The 22141-nt window shown below is 37.7% G+C and overlaps 1 protein-coding gene and 1 long non-coding RNA gene across 3 annotated transcripts in view; one reads left to right on the top strand and one right to left on the bottom strand.

The window, feature by feature from the left end:
• The window catches only part of TENM2 (teneurin transmembrane protein 2), a 1086458-nt gene that overhangs the window by 811840 nt on the left and 252477 nt on the right, over positions 1–22141 (bottom strand). The window lies entirely within an intron of this gene.
• LOC119706301 overlaps positions 10007–22141 on the top strand; it is a 29443-nt gene continuing 17308 nt past the window's right edge. Inside the window, exons 1-2 of the long non-coding RNA XR_005258502.1 lie at positions 10007–10199; positions 11986–12058. This is a non-coding gene — a long non-coding RNA (uncharacterized LOC119706301). The remainder of the gene's footprint in view (positions 10200–11985; positions 12059–22141) is intronic.

Consider the following 22141-nt stretch of genomic DNA (forward strand, 5'->3'; position numbering starts at 1 on the left):
GGGAGGGACCTTAGAGATCATCTTAACACCAACTCCCCTGCCATGGGCGGGGACACCCTCTATGAGACTGGGCTGATCAGAGCCACATCCAGCCTGGCCTTGAACACTTCCAGGGGTGGGGCAGCCACAAATGTTATAAAATTGTAAGTATTAATAAGAGTCACACAGGCGTGTGTGTATGAAGGAGGATCTGAATGATTACTGAATGATTGCAGAATCCTAAAATAACTTTTTCTGTTGTTATTGTCAGTGAAGTTAGTGTGGGTTTGATCAGCTTCCAAGAGCATAGTTTGCTTCTGTATCTCAGGTTGTTGGATATGAAATCACAAAGTAGACTCCTTTAGGAGCTCAAAACAGAAAACAGGTTCCTGGAACCTGTGAGGCTGTCCCTGTTTCTCAGTCATAAGAAAACAGCATCATTCTGTGTTTCCACCTGTGTAATTATTCAGAACCCCCTTTTGCCCTTTCTGTATGAGTTTTTACATGACTGTAACTTAACTTTCTGGTGTTTAATGAAAGACAGATTTTGGCCTTGAAGTTCTGCAAGCATATTCAACTGCATGCACCTCCCTATCTGTCTACTGGTCTATAACAGCTAGGTCAACTCCCACAACCTTCAGATCAGCCTTATTCTCCCAGTCTTTGATATCAGTACAAACTCTACATTTCCTCTGATTTGCAAGAAACAAAAACAGTGCTACACATTACTTGAAAGATGGGAAGTCAAAAAGAAAATGATAAATAAGGAGGAACATAGAAAAGCTTCGCATGAAAATGTAATAAATATGCAAGAGGTCAGTTGTCAGAATCCTTTCCTGCATTAGGAAAACATATTCCAAGCATTTCAGCTCAAGAATACACATATATACATCCCATGAGAACTTGCTTCAACATTCCTACATATTCAGGATTGATAAAATCAAGCGTCTTCTGTATTTTTAAAATTATTCTACCAGGAAGTGAGTGAAAATTTGGCTACATCTCATTTGGTCTTGAAAGCTCTCCCATGTATAGCATACCTCTGCAGAAAATGCCTGAACTGAGTTGCAAAACTGAATAGGAGCAAGCATCCACATTTTCCTTATATTTGCATACAGATGGCAGTTTTTCAAAGATAAAATTATAAGCTGCTAGTACACTGTCAAAGTTCAAGCAATCTGTGTTTAGTACAAACATTTCTAATAGAGTTACATTGCTGTATTGAAAGTAATTAAGTAGACAATGGACCATTTCTCATCCATTTACTAATGCTGTACAAGTATTGGGAGGGGTATTTCACAGCCTGGGCCTCTATTTTTTTGGTTTTGTTGTGGTGTTTTCTCCATGCACAGCACTGTTTCCATGGAACCACTGCTCATGGAGCACGGATGCCCACAGAGAAACCATACAAAAAATTCCTTTTCAAACAGAATGTCATTCTCCTCTCAAATTTAAAGCAGAATTAAATTATTGTGCAAATTCACAAAGCTGCTTTTCCTATAATTTTTAGCTATCAATAATACCCTGAAGCCACAAAACACTATTTCACTTACTGTTGCAATCAAGGAATCTGTACTTGTTCTAACAGGTACAGCAGATTTATGACAAATTTCTGCAGTCTCTGTGTCATCTCCCATGTGTTCAAGTTTTTTTGACAAAGAAAATGCAACAAGAAATTTGTTCTTAGAAGATTTGCTAGAAGAGTTTCAAATAATCAGTTTTTTTCTTTTGTCAGAACAGTCCCTGCATCTGCTGCATAAAGCAGAAAAAGCCTTATGGCAGTTATTGAGATCTGCACTGATCCATGCAAAAATCATTTCTCCACTCATCCTAGAAAGTATAAACCCATCTCTTCTTAAGAGATCATGATCAATGCTGTAATGACATGCGCAGGTATAGCTGGACTAGCTACAAAGCATAATCTAAAGACTTCGCAGATCATATTGACAGAAAAGTTACAAGGAAAATATGTATAATGAAAGGTATTTTCAGAAAAGACCTAAATTTTGCCATTCTGCATCTCACCAACAACTCAGTTCAATTTGATGTGAAATTTGTAACTAAATTACCGTTTTGCCTGGAAAGAGTCTATCACAATGTATAATGTTTCAGAATACAGGTCTTGAAAAACATTCTTTTGTTTTTGTTGAAATGAAAAATGGCCATGATGGCCATGAAAATTAAAAAGTCATTCCAGGCTTACTGTATTTTATGGGCTTTTTTTATTATTTTTTTTTCTCACATTGGTCCTGTTTTTCCACTTCTGAGCACTGTCTCTCAAAACAAGGTCTGAGGGAGAGACTTTCAACTCTACCTGTAGGAATCCTTAGTGATCATCTTAAATTTAGTTGTCTTTCCTGAGCTCGAGGTCCTGTTTATCTGGCAAATTCCACAATATGGCTTTGAAGCCCTGCCCAGCATTTTTTGCAGCAGCTCAGCCAAAGTACAAGCTCATCAAATCTGCTGGTGGCTGGAGAACTTCCTCTGCAAACATCTGCTGCTGCGCCTGGCACTGGCTGAAAGTTCCAAAAGGACTCTGGTGAAAGCAGAAATGACTCTAGGAGACATTTCATGGAATCACAAATTCATTTAGATTGGAAAATATCATTGTGCCCAGCCTTTAACCCAGCGCTGCCAAGCTGACCATTGAAGTCCACTCCAGGCATCCTGGGCTGCACTGATCCACACTGCTGGAGTCTGCAATCCTGAGGGACACGGGCCAGACCAAGAGTAAAGTCAGGACCCTGAATTTCGGGGAAGCAAAATTCCAGCTCTTGGATGAAGTCAAGAGGAGGCTTTGGGAGACTGCCTTCAGAGAGAAGCAGCAGAACTCAGCTTTAAGGGTACTTTCCATAGAGCATAAGAAATCGTGCAAGGAGGGTAAGGAACTACAGGGCAAGAAGGAAATTCACAGGCATTGGAAGCAGGGACAAGTGTCCTGGAAAGAGCAGAGGGATGTGTTTGGTTGTGTAGGGATGGGGTGAGTCAGGCCAAGGCACAGCTGGAGCCATTGGTCAGTGGCTCAATGTCAGATGGGGATCAGTGACAAGCGGTGACTCTCCGGGGTCTGTATGGGGACCAGCGCTATTTAATGTCTGCATCAATGGCATAGGCGAGGGCATTGAGAACAGCCTTAGGAAGCTGGGCAATGTCTCATTCCCTCTTTGGTCACAGTCAGGCAGAGTGTGGGCAGGTACCTCCAAGCTCATTTAGAAATTCTGAACCACCATGAGCTTAGAAAAGTGTCTCCCTTTTGCTAGTCCAGTTGCACTGCCTGGCTCTCCTCCTGTGTGGGCATTAGACAAAATGCTAACTGACATTATGGTGTCATGATTAAGATGCAAGACTTATGATGCTATGACTTTGCTTTCAGATAGTGTATGGATTTTCATATAAAAATCTATTGTTTATCTTTGTAGGACAGTATTTCCCATCAACTGATCTTTTCCATGTAAACAGAAACTTGCCTTTAGATTATCCATTTGAAAGACCTGTTCACTGTGACAAGAGTTTGAATTGACCCTGCTGCTGATGTCAGAGAGAGGTTGTATGTAGCTAATAGCACAGCACAGCCAAGATATTAATTCAGGATTTGATACAGATATTTGGTTTTAAAATTAAAATTATAAATGCATATTCATAAAGTCTGATCTTTCAAATATATATATATATATATATATATATATATATATATATTCATGTAACCTTGTTTACAAGGAAGTGTGAGAACATTTATGATGGATTTAGAAAACTAAGCAAAGGCTTAAATTACTTCAAATCAAAGGGATATGAAAAGCATATTTTAACACTGAATTGAATATCAAATGGAAATGAAGGAATTCAGTTAGAATTCATAGCTGGACTATCCATGCATTCCTGTTTCAGACTTACAGGATAAACATTGGTACATAAACTCCCTTCCCCCAGGTGAAAACCCTGCTTTACTGGTTCTGAATAACCCTTGGCTATATTTTGACTACCATACTATTATTACAATAAATAACAGCAAAACAGAGAGGAAGTAATAAAAACAACAAAAAAAAAGTCTCCTAATAGAACCGTTTATTGACTTCATTAATAGCCTAAACGCTTAAAGGTTTTATATTACCAACCGTGCAGCACTGAGACATCTACACATATTCTAATTAACAGCAATCACACACACTAATAGTATAACCTACTGCTTAAGTAAATGAACATCCTTGCCCCCTGCTGCCACGAAGGGGCTGATAGGCATGCGCTTTATTGACAAAGTAAGCTAATTTACAGAGTGATTGTCCAAGAGGGAGCTGCTGTTTATTTGTAGAGTTTTTCCCACTGAACTTGCAGGGCAAACAACATGCTTAAATTGTTAATTAAAATATCAACAGCTAAATGTAAATACTGTGGTCTCTTTGAGAACACTGACACAGGTTTACTTATTTAGAAAGAAATAGTCCCAGAAATTTTCTGTTTTAAAGAAATGTTGTAAATCAAAATGCTACTGCAGAGAAAGGAAGGGATCTTCTCTCTGTTTCTCCAGCAATCACTGTCAGTGGTTACATGTCTCAAAGAGCCCACAGACTTACAGAACCATACAGGGTTTAATACTTCTTCACAGCTTGTTTGGAGATACCTTTCTGAAAAAATAATGAGCCAGGCTGCTTCTGGCAGAAGAAAAATCTGAATCTAGAGACAACATGGTATCAACTTTTGTGGAGTTTTCAACACAGAAGCCAAAGGCCCTCTTGAGTCTGCATTCTCTGAGTACTGACCTTTTTCTCCCAACCTTAATAGGACATTGAACAAGAAATATCAAAAATATTTTAATGGTCAAAGCATCAAAAACTTCCACTTCATTCTTCAAAGTCCAGAAGGCTGTGTTTTGGGAATCATGTTTTAGGAAAGAAACTTGTTTGGAGAAGAAAAAAATCCCACAGCCAAATATTAGAAATTTATTGATGAAATATCAAGTGAGCACACACTACTCTCAAATGTTATAGCATGTGCTTCTCTCAAATGTTTCTGCTGAAGCTCATATTTACTTTAAAAACTGCATACTGGAATACTGACTCAAACTTATGTCCTTCTCTTTTTTCTAATAGATGTGTCCAAGTGACTGCTATTCACTTCCCCAGAGATACAAAGACTTGAACCAGCAGGGAACACTGAGAACAATGCCAGCTTCCTCTTCCTAGGGTTCACATCCTCGATTGAATAATTTCATATTTCTGTTATTATAACAAAATTAAACATAATGTTGTGTCTTCCTGTCAACCTAAGTGTATTGTCCTACCACAGGTAATTTTTGCTATCGAAAATGATTTGAAGAAATGTTTCAGGGTAACCAAAACATAGCTGTGAACAGATAAAACAAATATTCTTTCAAAAACTGCTATCCAAAGCTAGCAATTACATTACCATCATTCAGGGACACAATGTTTAATTCTCCCATATTACATTAATGCCTATAAAGGAATAAAATTCGGTAGCTTTCATACAAATTTTTCAACAACACTTACTTTGTCACTTTAGAGCAAGTGTTGTTTTCTCTGTGCACTTTAGTCTGTAAGAGCATGAAAGACAAATCTCACTTCCTGTTGCTGCAACAAATTATTCTAAGCTGAGGTGATATTTCCAGAAAAAGGCCTTTATTATTGCTTCTGTGCCAATCTATCAGTCCAACCTCATTAGACTTCTAGAAAAGTGTAAAGCCTGTAAATCTGCAGCTCTAAATTTCAGATTACACAAACCAAAGGGGGCACTGTGAGGAGCATTAGATTAAATTTTCTTTTTTCTGATAAGAAGTATATATCTGTAGAGAAGGAAAATAAGTATGCTACCCATAAGTGGGGATGCATAAAATTATGAACCCCCATTTTACTGACATTTGTGTAAACTACTAGAAGATGAAAATGCTGAAAAATATTAAATAAGTATAAACCATTAAAAACAAACAAAAAACCCCAATAAGGCAATCCTCTCAAATTTTGTTTAATAGCTATTACTGCTAAAGAAAATACTTTGCAGTCATTGTACATGATGCTTTGAAAATACCAGTTCTGAGCTCAGGGGCAGCCAAAAAGAATGTCTGGAATTATTAAGAAACAAATTTGGAATGAACCCTAAAAGCATCATTACGCTGCAGTGTAAATCCATGATGGATCTATCTCAGATACTGATCCCCATCTTAAATAAGATATTTAGAATGTGTGCCACAGATTTCATGGGAGAAAAGATGAAGTGACTAAAAGTTTTCATCTTGAAATAGATGACCTAAGGGAAATATGAAACAGGTCTACAAAATCATGCACAGTAAACAGAACATAAAAAAAGGTTATTCACCATTCCTCATGAAATAGGAACTAGGAGAACAGCAAAGAAATGCTCACACAGCAAGCTTAAAATGGTAAAACATGCAATTCATATTTGAAATTGTAAGGGGAACTGCCACGGAATGTCATGGGGGACAAAATAAAAGTGGGTTTAAAAAAGTGCTTATGTGACTCCATGATATATTGATAGCTATCAAACTTGATGGTGTAAATTCAAATTCCAGCTCTGGAAGCAACAGATTACCAGAAACCAGGGAAATATAACATAGAAAGCATCATTTCCTCCTCAATCTTGTTCCCCCAGGCATCTGCTCCCATCCAGCCACGGCTGGGAGAGTGTCTACAGAGCACACTGAACCTTTAGTCTGAATCACTGCTGCCGTTCTTACCTTCCTATATAATTACATCTCAGCACACCCATTTAATTATTCTGTGACTGTTTGAACAGTCTAGGGCCTGGTATGTGATGTATTTGCAAATGAGCTCTGAAAGTCGTCATTTAGCAGGGGGTGTTATAAACAATTTTTTGCAAATTTTCAGCTAATACTGTTAACTTTTGAAGAAGGGAGAGTATGGATTTAATAAGCAGCAGTTGGCTGAAGCTGTCATGTTTTACAGCTCTGTGAATTATTTCCATTCAGATCATGAACCTCTTCATAGCACAATCTAACTTCTGGGAAAGAAAAAAATAAAACCACAGCTGTATCTGGATAGATTTGAGATTTAATGCAAGTTATTGCTCTAACTACGAAATACAGATTCAATTCAGGACCTTCAATTTGCATCTAGTAACTAGTTTGTACAGTAATAGAATACTGGTTTTATATGTAATAAATCCCATATTGATAGGTTACTTGAAGCCACTGCTGCATCTCAAACATTTTTTCCCCATAGACTAGAAAGTCTTTTGGGGACATGCTCGATTTCCCAGTTCTTCAGTACTTAGCAGATCAAGTGAACTCTATTTTGAAGACTTTTGCATGAGTAATGGAGAGTGACATCTGAATCACAAACAGGTCTGCATTGTAATTGAACCACTGTGCAGACAGAAGTGCAGTCCCAAGATTTGCACACTTAAGGAAAAGAAAAGGAAGTTCTTTTTTTAATCACAAACTTTATTAATCACTTGTCACACATGCAACCATTGCAGCTATTAATCACTTACATACAAGAGCACTCCTGTTGGTTTGCTAGCCAAAGTATAAATTATCACGTCAAAGATTAACCCATTTTCTTTCATTAATACTTTGTTTTATTTCCTTCCACTCCCCATTTTCTCTTGCAGAAAAGGCTTGAATTTGGACAACTGGAGTCTGAATGATTAATCATAGTGACAGAGGGTTGACCACAGGGTCAACAAACAATGAATAAAAACATAAAACACGGGTTCATTCCGGGTTATACTCATGTTTCATTTCAGAAGTGAGAGAACAGCAGGCTCTTTTCCTCAGAAATTGCTGTCTAATAGTCAGAAGGCAACCTTAGCACAATGCCTGTGCTGTTACTTCCCCACCAAAAACCCAGAGCCATTTGTTATTAGAGTTGCTGTGTAGGCCACCCAGTCTGGTGGAACAACACACTTCAGCAATTTCAGAGCACAGCTAAATGCTGACATCTCTGGGGCTTTGACTACTGCAAACAAAGCCAGCAATCAAGCCACAGAAGCTTTCCCTGAAGTGTGATATAGGATCATAAATATAGCATGATGGCTATTAAGCTCATAAGTTGTAGTCAGAAGATCTCATAATCAAAAGTCCTCAGGGTTGTACTGCTAAAAATAAAAGAACTGTGAAAGAAAACAAAATGTATGGAATTAGACATTACTGATTGAGAAATTGAGAGTCTTATGATGACTTCTAACAATTCTTAGGGATAAAAAATGGATGTAAGTTACATCGCAATTGTGAAATGAATAGTTTTTCATCATTTTTAAGTGAAAGCTTTTTTTAATACAGGAGCTACTGAGACCAATCAAAGGCAGAATAGAGTCCAGTTCTTGTAAAATCAAACAACAAAAATGTAATGAAACTACTCCCTCAGTGAAGTTTACAAGGAAGTTTTCATTTTGATGATCATGAGAAATTTTTTTTCTCTAGGACCAAGAGTCTAACAACAGTGATATTTTCAACCCAGTGGAACAATTCCATCAAATGACTCAAAATCCCAGCAAGATTTCAAGGTCTATTTTGCAATAGTAAAGGTTCAAAGATGCTCAATCAAAACTCTCCAAGAGATGAAACTCTGTAAAAAGCTCTTTAACAGCTTTTATAAAAAGTGTGGTGACATCTCACTTTTTTTTTTTTTTTAATGCTTGAAGAAACTGAACATGAAGAATCAACAGAAACAGAAAATCTTCAGGTAAAAGCAAAAAGAATGCGCAAAGACTCAGAAAGATGACACAGACTGCTTTGCTATGGCTTTCATATACAATCCACAGTATGATGGACAAAATACCTCCTTGTGACTTAGGACTAGTCACAAGCAGTCCTTTCCTCTATTGACTATTTTCTCAAAAGTCTTAACCCATTTGCATATCTGAATATTCAGAGCTTTCTAAGGAAAAGTGAGGAAATGTTTACTCACACAGCTATCATTTTTAAAATTTAAACTGATCTCTGTAGTAATTTTTTTTTAAAATCCTAAAAATTGTGTGTCTGGAAGCTTCAGCATGCAATATTTTTACGCCTTTTTCTTCTTGATATTTAAGTTGGATCAATATGTGGGTAAAAAGAAAGATCTAAGGAAATAAATATCTCATTTTTTCAAAACCTTTTAGACATAAACACATTGTAAATTTGAAAATCAGCTAAAATCCTTAATGTGACATTATACTAAGCAGAATGTTGGTACAAATGTTTTTACTTTGCCTTCATTTCTCTGATGCCACCATCCATGTCCAACTCTGCACTGAAGACCAAAACTACACATCAAGTCTGTCAGTCTTTGAATGATACCTTCCTCCTGGGTAGCATTTTCCAGCTCTAAATTTCAAAGCACATAACAAATGCCAGCATTCCTATCTTAGGGCATGGAAACCCAGGAGAAGAGGGTGCCCAAATAACAAAGTTAGGAACCAAATCAAAGAGATGTGAATGTTCATCTGTATTTCATCTGGCACAGACCCTTTGCCCAATGATACCAACCACTGATCTCCCTGAACTGCAATTGGATTCACCCAACAGCATTCCCAGCAAAGGCTGATATGCAAGGAGCCCAATGGCATCGTTTATCCCGGGTGCAATGCTGACCATCAAATAAAACTACCAGCATTCTCCATGTGCTCAAAGCAGTACATGAATTTCTTGGAATACATGAGTTGATAAAGCTCATTCCTTTACACACCCACTGAAAACAACAGCATTTCTTTAGGAGTTCTCAGGCATGTCAAAATTTCCATTTAAAAAACTCAAACAAGAAAGCAGTAATACTGACACAACTCCACCAACAGAAGTCAGCTGTAACATAAAACATTAATTTAAATATATTTGATTACATAACAATTCAGCACACACAGCTATCTTACTGTGAATATTTGTGTGATTGGACTTAATTTCAATCATCATCTTATGTTGAAGTGTTTTTCTAATCACTTCATTTTGCTTTGTTTTAGAACTCCTACAATTACCAGGACTCTTTCCAAGAAGGCAATTTTTGCCAACCAGTTAAATGCAGGACTCAGGAAAGATCCTTGTATACAATCTGTCTGATCTACCTCGTCACCTGAGAGGATAAACAGGATTTACCTTGGTCTGTAGGCATTAACTCTGTGAGCTTTAAAATCCAACCTGTTCTCAGAGTGACTGCCTGCCCAACTGCACTGCATTACACTGAGTTCCTCCAAAATGCTGAGACTCCTGGTCACCCTGAGAGCTGGGCAAATAGGACTTTTGCAAGGTTCTGTAAAAGGTAGGGTGTTTTTTGGTTTTTTTATTTGGTTGGAGTTTTATCATGGATAAAACTAAAATTATTTCTCCCACATTTCTGCTCAGCAAAATTGTCATGAAAGTATTTTGCCTTGGTAAGAAGTGGCTACTTTAATTCCAGATAAAAATGCTTTTGTTGTTAAAGCTTTCCTTCTTTAGAAAGTTAAATTTATAATTTAAGTAGAGAAAAAAAAAAAAAAAGGACTGGTAATTAAAACCCGCAAGTTTTTATCTAGAAAATGTTTCATTTTGCAGAGTTTTGTGTTTCATATTTCCAGAAAAAAAATGTAGTATAGTATATGAAACCTAACTTTTATAGTCATGGAAAACTCAAAACTTTACCTTCTGGGTAAGGAGACCACTCCTTGGAAACTTTAACTCAGTTTCAATTAATTTTTTTATGTTAACAAAGAATTTCTCAGGACCTTACTTTTACTACTTTTCTCAAAAAAAATCTACTTTTAAATTCATGCCATGAAATGCAAGGCTTTGATCTCCTGCATGATTGCTCTGTTTTGTTATTTGGTGTATTTGATAATTTCCTGAGATGAATGTTTCTGTGAAAAGCTGCAGTTCTTGAGCACCCATCCAATCTGCTCCTGTGTCACTGGTCAGCTTTTCCCTGGTTTAAAATAGACTGCACTGTGTTCAAGGGAATAAAGGATCATTATTACTCATTTGCTTAAACTGTTTTGCCACTAGTTGCTTGGTGCACTTCATATATTTTTTGACATAAATAGAGAGTTTGGAACCCAGATGAAGAAATGGTGTTCACAAGAAAATATCAGCATGGCCTCAAGAAGAAATTCTGAATAGTTCTGGACAAGCTCCATATAAACATACTAACTGTGGTGAGATGAAATCCATCAGATGGAAAATACATGTTCAACCCTTAAAAGCTCTCTTGCAACTATTTGACCAAATCATCTATTATAATGTTCCTATATTTCATTGATCTCTATGTGATATGGAACTTATCTGATTCTAGCAAGAGAGGGGATAGAGGGGATAGATAACTCTACCTCAAACCACTTGTGAACACTGGAGCAGTCACGCAAGCTAAACAAAGAAAATTAAACCAATTTTAGTTGTCTTCTGTGAGGTTACAAGGTGAAGAATATGAGCTATAAAACAAAAGCTGCTCCCAGTGGGAGCTGATACCTGCACATCAAAATGTGTTCAAGGCTGCTCAAATTAAAAACTAGAAGACCTGGAGGTTTACCTAGAAAGACTAAAATAATTTTCAAGCCTTTTCTTGAAAATCAGCAGTGTTCCACTGGGAGCATTGGTCTTTGGAAGACCTTCTGTCCTGTATTAAGCCACAGGTGTAAGCAAAATTGAAGAGGTTTCCTCAGGAGAGGCAGAAACATTATATTACACAGGATGACATTAGTAATTCAGATGATAGCAAAAAAATCTTAATTTATTCAGGAAATGACATTTTATTTACCATGGCTCTGCAATTTGAAAATTTACAGAAGACACATCAATACAAATTTCTTGCTAAGAGAAGGTATAAGCATCTGACACGGCTGGCTGCTGCCAAGAAACCACTTTCAGTATCCACACAGGGTTCTGCAAGCAGCAATGTGTTTGAAAACAAGAGGGAAGTCTTCTATAATGAAATGCCCATTCATTTTTCATGTTACACTGTTCTGCCCATTCTTTCCTTCTCTCATATATCATGCTTTTAACAACTCAAGTTTTTTGCCACTGCTCCATTAGCTTGGTATTCTTTTTCAAACTGTTGTCAACTTGTTATTTTTCAGCATTTGACAACCTGCCTATAAACTGCTGTACCTGGAGGAATATTGCTTGCCTGATTCCTACAGAGATTACATGGTAATAATTTTGCAATATATTATGGAACTATTAGAAATTCTGTGTGAAATACAATGAAAACAATAGACTTGTATTTTAATTGTTCTCCTGAATCAAACCTGTCAGAACATGACAACAAATTTTCACAGAAAAATCTGGTTACATCAAAATAAAGACATATTGTGAGATCATTTCAATTCATCATAAAAGGCTTGAAAAATGCTAAACAATTTTCTAATACCTTAAAAATATTGAAGGCTCTTATTTTCAATTTTTGATTCCACCATTATTCAACTATTTTGTTATAAAGTAAAATTTTGAGAGGACAGACTGCTCTTTCATAAAAATAAATGCCTAAAGTCTTAAAAATACCTTTTTTCCCCAAGAGGTATTTTTTAAAATTCAATATTCTTAAATATTTTTTTCTGTCCTGTACTTATCCCTTTCCTAGCCTAGATAGATGAAAATAAAGACTTGATTCTATGCAGCAAGAAAGACCCAGACACTCAGGAGTGTGAGCACCAGGCAGAGCAGAGCAGAGGCCAAGTTCCAGGGCTGACCCAAACTTTCCAAGTCCACGATGAGCAGTGCATACACCTGGCTTCATGCCTTTCTTCTGTTGCCACTCCAGAACTCTGTTTCCTTTTGTTCATTCTCTTAGCTAAATGGCAAAAGGAATATGGTTTTTAAAACTCCATCAGGGTCCTCCATCATCCTGCATAGCTGGCAGTGGACTTCCAGGGACATGGAGCAGAGGAGAGGCAGCTGTACCACTGCCTGAGCTTTCTGCTCCACTTCTGCTATTTTAATAACTCATATCACACTCTGGCAGGGTGACCCAGCTGGGAGATTTCAAGTGACTTACAAGGAAAAGATCATTTTTATTTTGTGTCATTTCTTTCTGAACTACACTGATTATGAGCCTTCTGGAAAAAAAGAGCTGATGGTACTTTTTGCAATTTGGAAGCTAACTAAAATAATAATAAGGCTAAAAATAATCTCTCAAATTTTGAGAGAATAGGAATACATGACCTAAACTGAGAGGCTGTGGAAAGAGGGTTGATTTCGCCAGGAAAAGAGAAGGTTTGGGGAGCACTGAAGAGCCATCTGCCAGCTCCCATGGGGAGGTCACAGGGGAGCCCGAGCCAAGCTCCATACAGAGCTGCACCATGAGACAGCAGCTAGAACATGAATCAGGGCAGATTCCAGCAGGACACAACAGCAGTGCTCACTGTGAGGGCAAGAAAGCACTGGAGCAGGTTTAATGCAAGGTTGTGGAATCCTTGTCCCTGAAGGTATTGTCAGCTTGACAGGGTCCCAAGCAACCTGGTCTGAATTCAGCACTGACTTTGCTTTGAGCAGAACACGGGACTGGAGGCCCCATGAGGACTTTCCAGCCTGGGGGAATCCATGGTTCTATGAGTTCTGGTCTGATAGGAAACAGCTGAACTTCACACCTCAGAAAAACAAAACATGAAGAATTTTAGGTTTGCTTCTTATAAAAAATGCAGCCACTTTGCCCAGATCAAGAAGCAGCTGAAGTGACACAGACTGTTTGAAAGTTTCTACAGATATTTTGAAGTGTACAGAATTGTGAAGGAGGCAAGGCTTAAAACCAGATTTGGATGGAGTAGTTTGTCTGATTGTTGTCAGAACCTACCCCTTAGTTTTGAGCACCTTGGATTTCATTCTTCCTTAAAAAATAATTCTTCACCCATCTAATTGTAGCAAAAAAAACCTTGGGAAAGTAAATCTAATGGAATGACCTCTGCTGACTCCCACTTGTGGTTGGAGCCCTAATTAAGGGAACAGTACACAGAGACACACTATTCCCTTCTCTCCCTATTTGAGCTCTGTTCATTTATAAGAAAAAAAACCACTTTATTGTCATGCCTACGCACATTGTAAAATATCCAAAGATCTTACATGCCCAACATAAGGAAGTCAACTGCTCTTACACTGCAGGAAACTAAGAGACATCCTACATTATAAGGTGAAAAGAGAGCAGGGTTTCAGCTTCAAATGAAAGGAATCAAACCCATGACTGCTGGTGAGGTGTGCATGTCTGCAGGCACAACTATGCTATTCTTGTCTCTAAATAATAGCTAAAGAAATACAACTAAGTGTTGTGCTAAAGTCCCAGTTTCTGCTGCTCCATCACAAGAGTGCTCTTTTAGTGAACATCTTCTGTTCTTCAGAGCCACAGAATATAACCACACAACCCTGTCCTAGACTGAAGTGAAATACACAGAAAGATGATTGGTGTTTCAAGAATTTATTTTTTTTTTGCTACGAACCAATCCTCTGTGAAATCCTCTGTTATTCTACAGCAGGAGCATCGAGAATAAGAAGATGAGAAAATACAGAAATGTATGAAGAAACTAGGCAGTGCTTCTCTTAAAAATAACCAATAAGTAATTTGTTTTCAGAAAAAAAGAAGCAAAAAACAAGTGCTGTTTAAAACTCTCTGTATTAGAGGACTCTCTTTGCATGAAGCCTGCTGGAGTGAGAACTACCTGGTAGATGGGGCTGCAAGTGTAAGCACTTTAATACTGGGTTGTCAGAGGTGGAAAAGAAAGTATTATGCCACAATTTTCAGATATCTAAATTTAGAAAGTTTCTAAAGCTGTCAGTTATCATCCTGTTTTTTGATGCAGCACGCTGGATTCTGGGTTCTCAAATGTATCTCTACCAGTTTTACATAAATGCTTTTAAAATAGAAGTTATCAGTGCATGAAGGACAGTGAATCCCACTGACTTCTAGTTAGCTGGAAGTACAAGGCTGGTTAAGAATATATACGGAACTTTCTCAAAATTCAGGAAGCAAGGGAGAAAGATATAAGTGAAGTACATTTGTGTTCTCAAAGACATCCACGGAGTCCCCCAGAGCAGGGAATTTACCTCTTGTAAATGCACTGCCCAACACTGCAGGATAAGAGCACAGTCTCTGATGTCACTGCTAATGCAAGCTAAGCATTCAGACAGCTGTGCTAACAAGCACATTAAAAAATAATTTCCCAGACTTCTCCCTGAAATGTGCGAGTCCCAAGGAGTAAAAATGATGCAATTTGTAATGCAGACCAGTAATTACAACTCCAGTGGTTTACCACTCTAATAAATACAAAGTGCTAAGCAGTGCTAATCTGGACTTACTCATTCAATTTCTCCCTTCACCCCAATCTGCTGCAAACAAGTCTGAGATCAATACTAACAAAACTGTCTTTGTGGTATCAGGTTCAGTTCTGCTGACGTACTATTATATCTTAATTTTCCTGGACACAAAATCCAACATAATTAAACATACTCTGGAGAAATTGTTTCATTTATTCCCTTACTGTCATTAGTATTGAGATCATAGGGGGGAAAAAGGAACAGTAACCTGCATAGCAGTGCAGCAAACAATTTACCATGGTTGCCTTCTAGCAATGTCATTTATTATTGTTTGAGACAGCTCAGGCCAGTTCATACCAGTTAAAAAACTTCAGCCAACCTAAAAATTATATTCTTTCAGGGCTTTCACTAGGAAAAAAAACAAACAAAAATCAAAACTTCTTTCAATTCAATAATTACTACATGTATTTTCCATACAGCAATAACAGAACTATGTATTCTTTCATGGAAATCACTCCAATAAGCATTTATTATATAAAATTAATCAGTAACCCTATTTTCCTTTAATAACACAAAAATTGGTAATACAAACCCCACCAGCTGACATTACCCTTTTATTTTCCTGTGCTTATCATTGTAAATAACATGATTCACATTTTCTGAAATGCTTCATATTATAGCAGAGCATTTGAAATAATCCATTTGGAAAGCAGTAGCAAAAAGATTTTGATTTATGTCAGAGTGGCTGCCCATTTTTCAGAAAAAAATGATAGAACTCTTCTAGTAAACCTAATAAAAGACTATTATGAATGACTGGTAGAACAAAAAGCTTGTTTTTCATGTTACAGTCAAAAGGCATTATTAACCTGACAGTAAAAGATTTTAGTTCCTTATTTTTTCTATTATTTCTGACCCTCAGAAGAAGTGCCCCTTCGGTGGGGACAGCTGAAAAGCCTGAAGGCAAAACCATCTTTCTTCAGAGGCCAAAGCAAAGTTTGGCCATCTTCACAATGTAATTCTAAAAACATCAGAGTGAGCCCACTTGACTAAAACATTTTGTCCATTTTGTTTTGCCCCATATACATACTTTTTTTAAAAAAAATTTTTTCCAGCATTTCTTTATTCCCTCCAAACACAAGCACAGGAAATACCACTAAGACTTTACTCTCGATCAATTCTGGTATGGTTTGTGCCCATGCAGCCTGTAATAGATAGGCAATTCTTGGCCTGGATCAATCAATCTTTCCATTTTATGGAAACAAGAAGTTTCCAGCACAGGTACAGGCTTAGAGAGAGGAGGAGGGATGGAGGGAAGTTAGAGATGTAAATAGCTTGCCTTTCTCAATCACCGCCTGTAAATTCCCTTGTGGCTCACAAGACTCCCCCAGGCCAACAGAGCAGAGAATTTTATGTTCTTGCTTCATTTTTTTCTATTAAATGTAAATAAAACTATTGAACTTTCTTTGTATAAAGAAAGCTAAGTGTGTAAATATTTGAAGGAACATGGAAACAAAACTCTCATGGTTATCAGTAAAATAGACTTTAAAATACATCCCACTGTATCAGTTGGGACAATAACAAGGCCACCATTGTGAGCAGACTTAAAATAGAAAATTCCTTAGGACTGAGGAGGGACAGTGTACTCTACCCTGTGACCATGTGAAGGCAAAATAAAACTAAATGCTAAGCACAGCCCCACAAACTCAGCAGACAGGATACTCAGAATCCCTGACTGCCCAAATGTGTACAGGATAGGACTGAAGCAGCAGGTTGCAGGGAGGCTGATGGGCTGCAGTCACACCCTGGGCTTATCCCCCCTCACACCTGGCACACTTTGGCTCTTGGCCCCTCAGTGCTGCAGAGCAGGGTAAGGTCTGAGACCTGCTCAGTCATTAACACCCAACCACATCCAGAAGCATTCCTTGGGTGCTTTATTGTATCAAAGTCAACAGACTTTGGAGTGCCTCAGGTCTAGAGGACTTAGAGCAGCTCAGACAGGTGCAAAACCCCATTTTTCTAACAGCTTCCTTCATTTAATACAATCACAGTGTTTTGTCAATGGAAAGAATTCTGGTAATGATAAAGCAACTCTTCCAGGCCTGTATTAGACTTAATGTCATGCTCAACCTTGCCCTTATATTTTGAAATAATCTAAATTTACCTAAACATACTGGTGTTAGATGTTGTGACCTAAAACATCTGCACCTTCTTACCTCTCACATGACAATGGCAGTTCTCAGAGGGAGTACACACTTGAAAGGACACAGTCCATCAATTACTGCTATTTAAAAGCATCAATTAACATAAGAAAAGCAACATTTAGATATTAGGTGCTACAATGATGGAGCTTTTTCCTTGCAAACAGAGAACTGCTACCAGCAACCTTTCGTCTTTAGTCTATCTAAGTAAATAAACTCAGAATCAACTAAATTCATGATTTGCATGACAGTGGACTAAGCAAAACCGAATCAATCCCTCCCGTGGGATTAAGTAGAGCTTCAGGCTGACCAAGGTTGCTTACCTTTGAGAATAAACTATTTTCTAAAAGAGTCAATCTCAAAGACTTTGAACAAGCAAGTTGCTTTCAACTTAATGAAAGCAAGGTTTACATTTTATTGGATTTGTGTTTGCTGTCTAATGTGGTAACAATGAAGCATAGCAAAACATTTGAATGAAATTAAATAGAAGGCATCTTTGATTTGCAGAAAGTCAACCCAAGTGCAATTTTACTTTGAGACAGAGGTATATTGCGGAGTGGATGCCCTCAGAAAGGCTTTTAGAAGTTTCAGATTACGTTGGTTTTTGCTAGTAGAAGCTATAAACTTCTACTTTTCAGCTTCTGGGTTATTCTTTTTGGAATGTATGACATAAAAATCACTGGGAGTGACAGCATTTCCCCACTTCCAGAATTCATCCAAGTGTTTGGAACACTAGAAATACTTCTGCTGAAAACAGCAAATGCCAAGTGTCAGGGGTACTACAAAGTACATCACATATATCATATATCATATTCCCATGGCATTCTAAATCTACACATATTTACCTGTGCATGCTAACATGCACCCATGTAAATTAGAAATCCACACTAAGTATACCCTAAACCATTCATTTCATGGCTGACAAAATTTCAGTTTGTAAAACGGGTTTTTTACAATCTATTTGTAAACTTGAAGTCACATTACAGGATCTTCCTTCTTCACTTGAACCTTCTGCAAGTGACAGTACAAATACAGAATATTCCATCTATTTTTCTTGCCAGCCATCAGCACTACTGTGTATCCAGTGCTAAAACAAGCATTTTAGAGAGGCACTGTGGTTATAAATTGGACCTTTTGCCCCATTTTAAAACAAAATAAAACAAAATAAACATTTACTTTGAAAATCCAACCAAATCAGCTTGCACACAGTTCACACAGAAGCTCTAATGTCAGCCCATCAACCTTCTCCTACATAAAATGTTTTTTGAATTTATATAACACAAACTTAAGATAATTAAATTCCTCTTGCAAACTAAGTTGAGCAAAGCAGCAGACAATTTACTTTGGTAAACACAGCCTGCATTACACATGGCCATTGCACATGGTCTCACACTCACACACAGACTGCCGAGCTCCTGTCTCAAACAGGGAGGCTCAGGGCATTTGATTTGGTTAGGGTGATGCCAGCAGGAAACTGATAAAGAGTTTTTAACTTGAAGGTGAAAAAGTAAATAGCCCAATGATGATTCCATATTTATTTAACAGCATAGGTACTTTTACTAGCCAGACACTGTCTTCAGAGAAATCCTTAGAGGGTTTCTAAACCTTCCTCAATTCATCAGCCTTTATCATTCTAACAAAACCATATTTGATTCATCTCAGATGTTAACCAGGCCAAATCTGATTCATTCACAAACAGCTGGTGTTTCCATGCTTTTCCATTTTCTTACAATGATCATATGTCCTGGTGGGAATAATGTCTTAGCCAAATTTCTGGAATAAGTAAAATCTTTCTCTCGAACATACATATTCGAAATTTGTATTTCTGTGTGAAAATAGTACTTGGATTCATGCACATCAATTTTCTCAGACTTGGAACTGAGCTGTTTTCTAGAATTTATGCTAATGATCTGTAGATGCTGGCAAAGCTTCATTTCTGTCCAGCCCATCTCCAGCCTCACTCTAGTAAAAATCCAAACAATGAATTCTGTCCAGTTGTCACAAGGATACAAGGATGGAACAAGGAATCAGAAAATGGGAGCAGACTCTTTAATGTCTGGGGGAGGAAAACTATCATCCTCTGATGTATTTGCACAACAGATTGACCAAGGATGAGCAAAGGCCTCTGTATTGTAAAATAGTATAAATAATAAAAGTGTTAACTATGTCTGCTTTCAGTTTAGAATTATTGCAGTTATGGAATCTAGAAGAACAGAAAAATCTGTTGCTTGAGGAAGCCATGACTTGTTCTACAACAGAACAGTGAAAATCCATTACAGCCAGCCAGGCTCTACCTTCTTGTGCTGTAATTGAGTGCTAACCTCCTTAACCCAGGTCTGCAAGGCAAATGGTCTTTAGCCATCAATGTGATTTGGAATGATGGATTTTTAAATATCCACCTTTGTGGGCATCTAAGGCTTTAATCTGTATTAACAAGTCATTTGGTGCAATCAATTGTTGCAGCAGCAAGTAGCCGAGGTTCCTGCGTGTACTTCCCATGTCTTATTCTGGGATGCATTTAGCCTTGTACTCTGCCACCACCCCTAAATAAACATCTGAGAAGTACACAAGGGGCCAGTTACATGTTTGGACATTTTTTATGGGCTGGGATGCATTTTGTGCCCCCACAGAAAGAATTTTCATAATTTGTTTCCTTTGAAAAAAACCTACTTTACACTTCTAAACACTTTCTGGATGTGGAGCAGTGAGTGGGCTCAAGATGGCACAAGTGAGAGCAGTCAGGGCAAAACCTGCTGCTGTTCTGATCTAACACTGATGAAGACAAAGACAACTTCTGTCCAAGTTCTCTGCCAAGTAAATAGCAGCTAAAAATAGGCAGGACACATATGTAGATTTGTCAATAAGGAAAAAGAGAAGCTGGCAGAGGAGGTACAGCCATTGGGGGATGGCCCCAGCACAGGTGCAGGGAGACAGGAGAGCAGTGAGAGAGAGCAGAACACAGCAGAGGTTCAACACCTGGCTGTGAAATGGGCTGCACCTTTAACCACTGGTTCCACTTTGAACTACACTAAAGTAAAGATGTATCACAGAAGTTAACTTATAGCATTAAATATAACTATATAAAACCACAATTCTCTGAAGAACATTTTTGAAATTACCTTTTAAAAATAAGTTTTCAATACATCGTCTCTAAATGGATGATTTATTTTTTTAAAAACTGGAAGAAAATATTTGTTGTTCCAAAGACCTTTTTTTTTGTAAATTTAAGCTTGAAATCACAACTGGAAAATTATTTTAAAAAGTGTTGCTCCTAATTCCATTCATCTGTATTCATGCTTATGAAGATAAATCAGGACTAGGAGAATGAGCACTAGTTCAGATGTTAATACTTTTTCCACCCTTGATGAACCAATGAGCTTTAATAGGCTACAATCAATTTAAATGTTACTCTACATCTACATTCAGGTACTTTTTTTTTTTCTTTTCTTTTTGAACTAACTAAATCATGTGGATGAATGCATTTTTAATATGCCTAAGGATAAATTAACATAAAGGTTTTGAGACCTGTGACAGTGATCCCACATAAGAAAATGGAGAAGATATAAAACATATTGGCTAAAAAGAGAGTTGCATTTCTTTACAAGAAACCTCCAAAAGCAAATCCTCCCTCAGATGCTTTCCAACATGATCGAGTAGATGCCAATTCCAACTTCATCGGCGTTGTACCCTGCAAACTCCATGATTACATAGTGCAGCTGTGCTGCAGTTCTCCTCTGTCCTTATTTCCATGTATTATAAAGACAAATATGCAGATAGGGAACTGATCTTGGTAATACCCTCTGAAGTTTTCAGTCAGCTTCTAGGTACTATTTTACAGAAGGTATCTGAACTAAATCGACAGTAGTGAACAGGAACAATTCAAATATACGAGTTTGCAGGTAGGGTACCTGTGAGTGCATGACACTCTGCTGGCAGGCTTCCTGCAGAACAGCGTGGTGCAGTGCTCTGACACTGCTCAACAGCCAGGCAGCACCTCCTGAGAGAAAGCAAACTCACAACAAATGCAAGGGCTGAAGCAGAAAATATTGCTACAAATTCTGAATATCATTAGGCATGAGACACACAAGAATCTTAGCTCAGAAAGGGATAGATAGAGGCATTTAGAAAATTTAGAAGCAATAATGAGACTGCACTTCTTTAAATTTAATTCCTTTATGTTTCAAAGGCTGACAACTCTGGAGAGTTTTCTTTTTTCCTCATTTTGCTGGTAGTGCTTACAATTGTTACTAGGCTTTGTACATAAGAATAAATTAAAGACTGCAGCAGGTCAATGCATCCATATGGAAAAGCAATCCCTAACAAGGGAGAAGGATCCCCTGTCCTCCGGGCAGTGTTAAACTTCCCCCAGGAAGTTTATATTTCTCTATAAAGTTACTATATTTCACATCTACAAAGGCCTGTTCAGTCCAGCCTGAGAATTTGTCTCTATTTTCACATGCCCTGCTCATAAGGAACAGCTGCCAGAATGTAGTTTGCATGAGGTTAATGGATCAGACTTTGACTTCACATTTTTGTGTCCAAGAGTAAGTAAATAAAGCAGCAGGTCATTCAGCTTTCAAAGAAGGTAGCCAAATCTGACTTGAATTGCACTACCAGTGTGCTCACTCAAAATCACATTTCATTTTTGCTCAAATGTTGCTATACCAGGTGTATAGTGACCAAATCAACATCTTTCATGCCCATCCATTTGGATCCACTTCCAAAGGCTCCATAAGGTGAAAAATCATGACAGAGCTTCTTATGATCACTCAAGACACTTTTTCAGGAAAGAGTT

The sequence above is a fragment of the Motacilla alba genome, chromosome 13, assembly GCF_015832195.1.
Source record: "Motacilla alba alba isolate MOTALB_02 chromosome 13, Motacilla_alba_V1.0_pri, whole genome shotgun sequence".
NCBI classification, from domain to species: domain Eukaryota; kingdom Metazoa; phylum Chordata; class Aves; order Passeriformes; family Motacillidae; genus Motacilla; species Motacilla alba.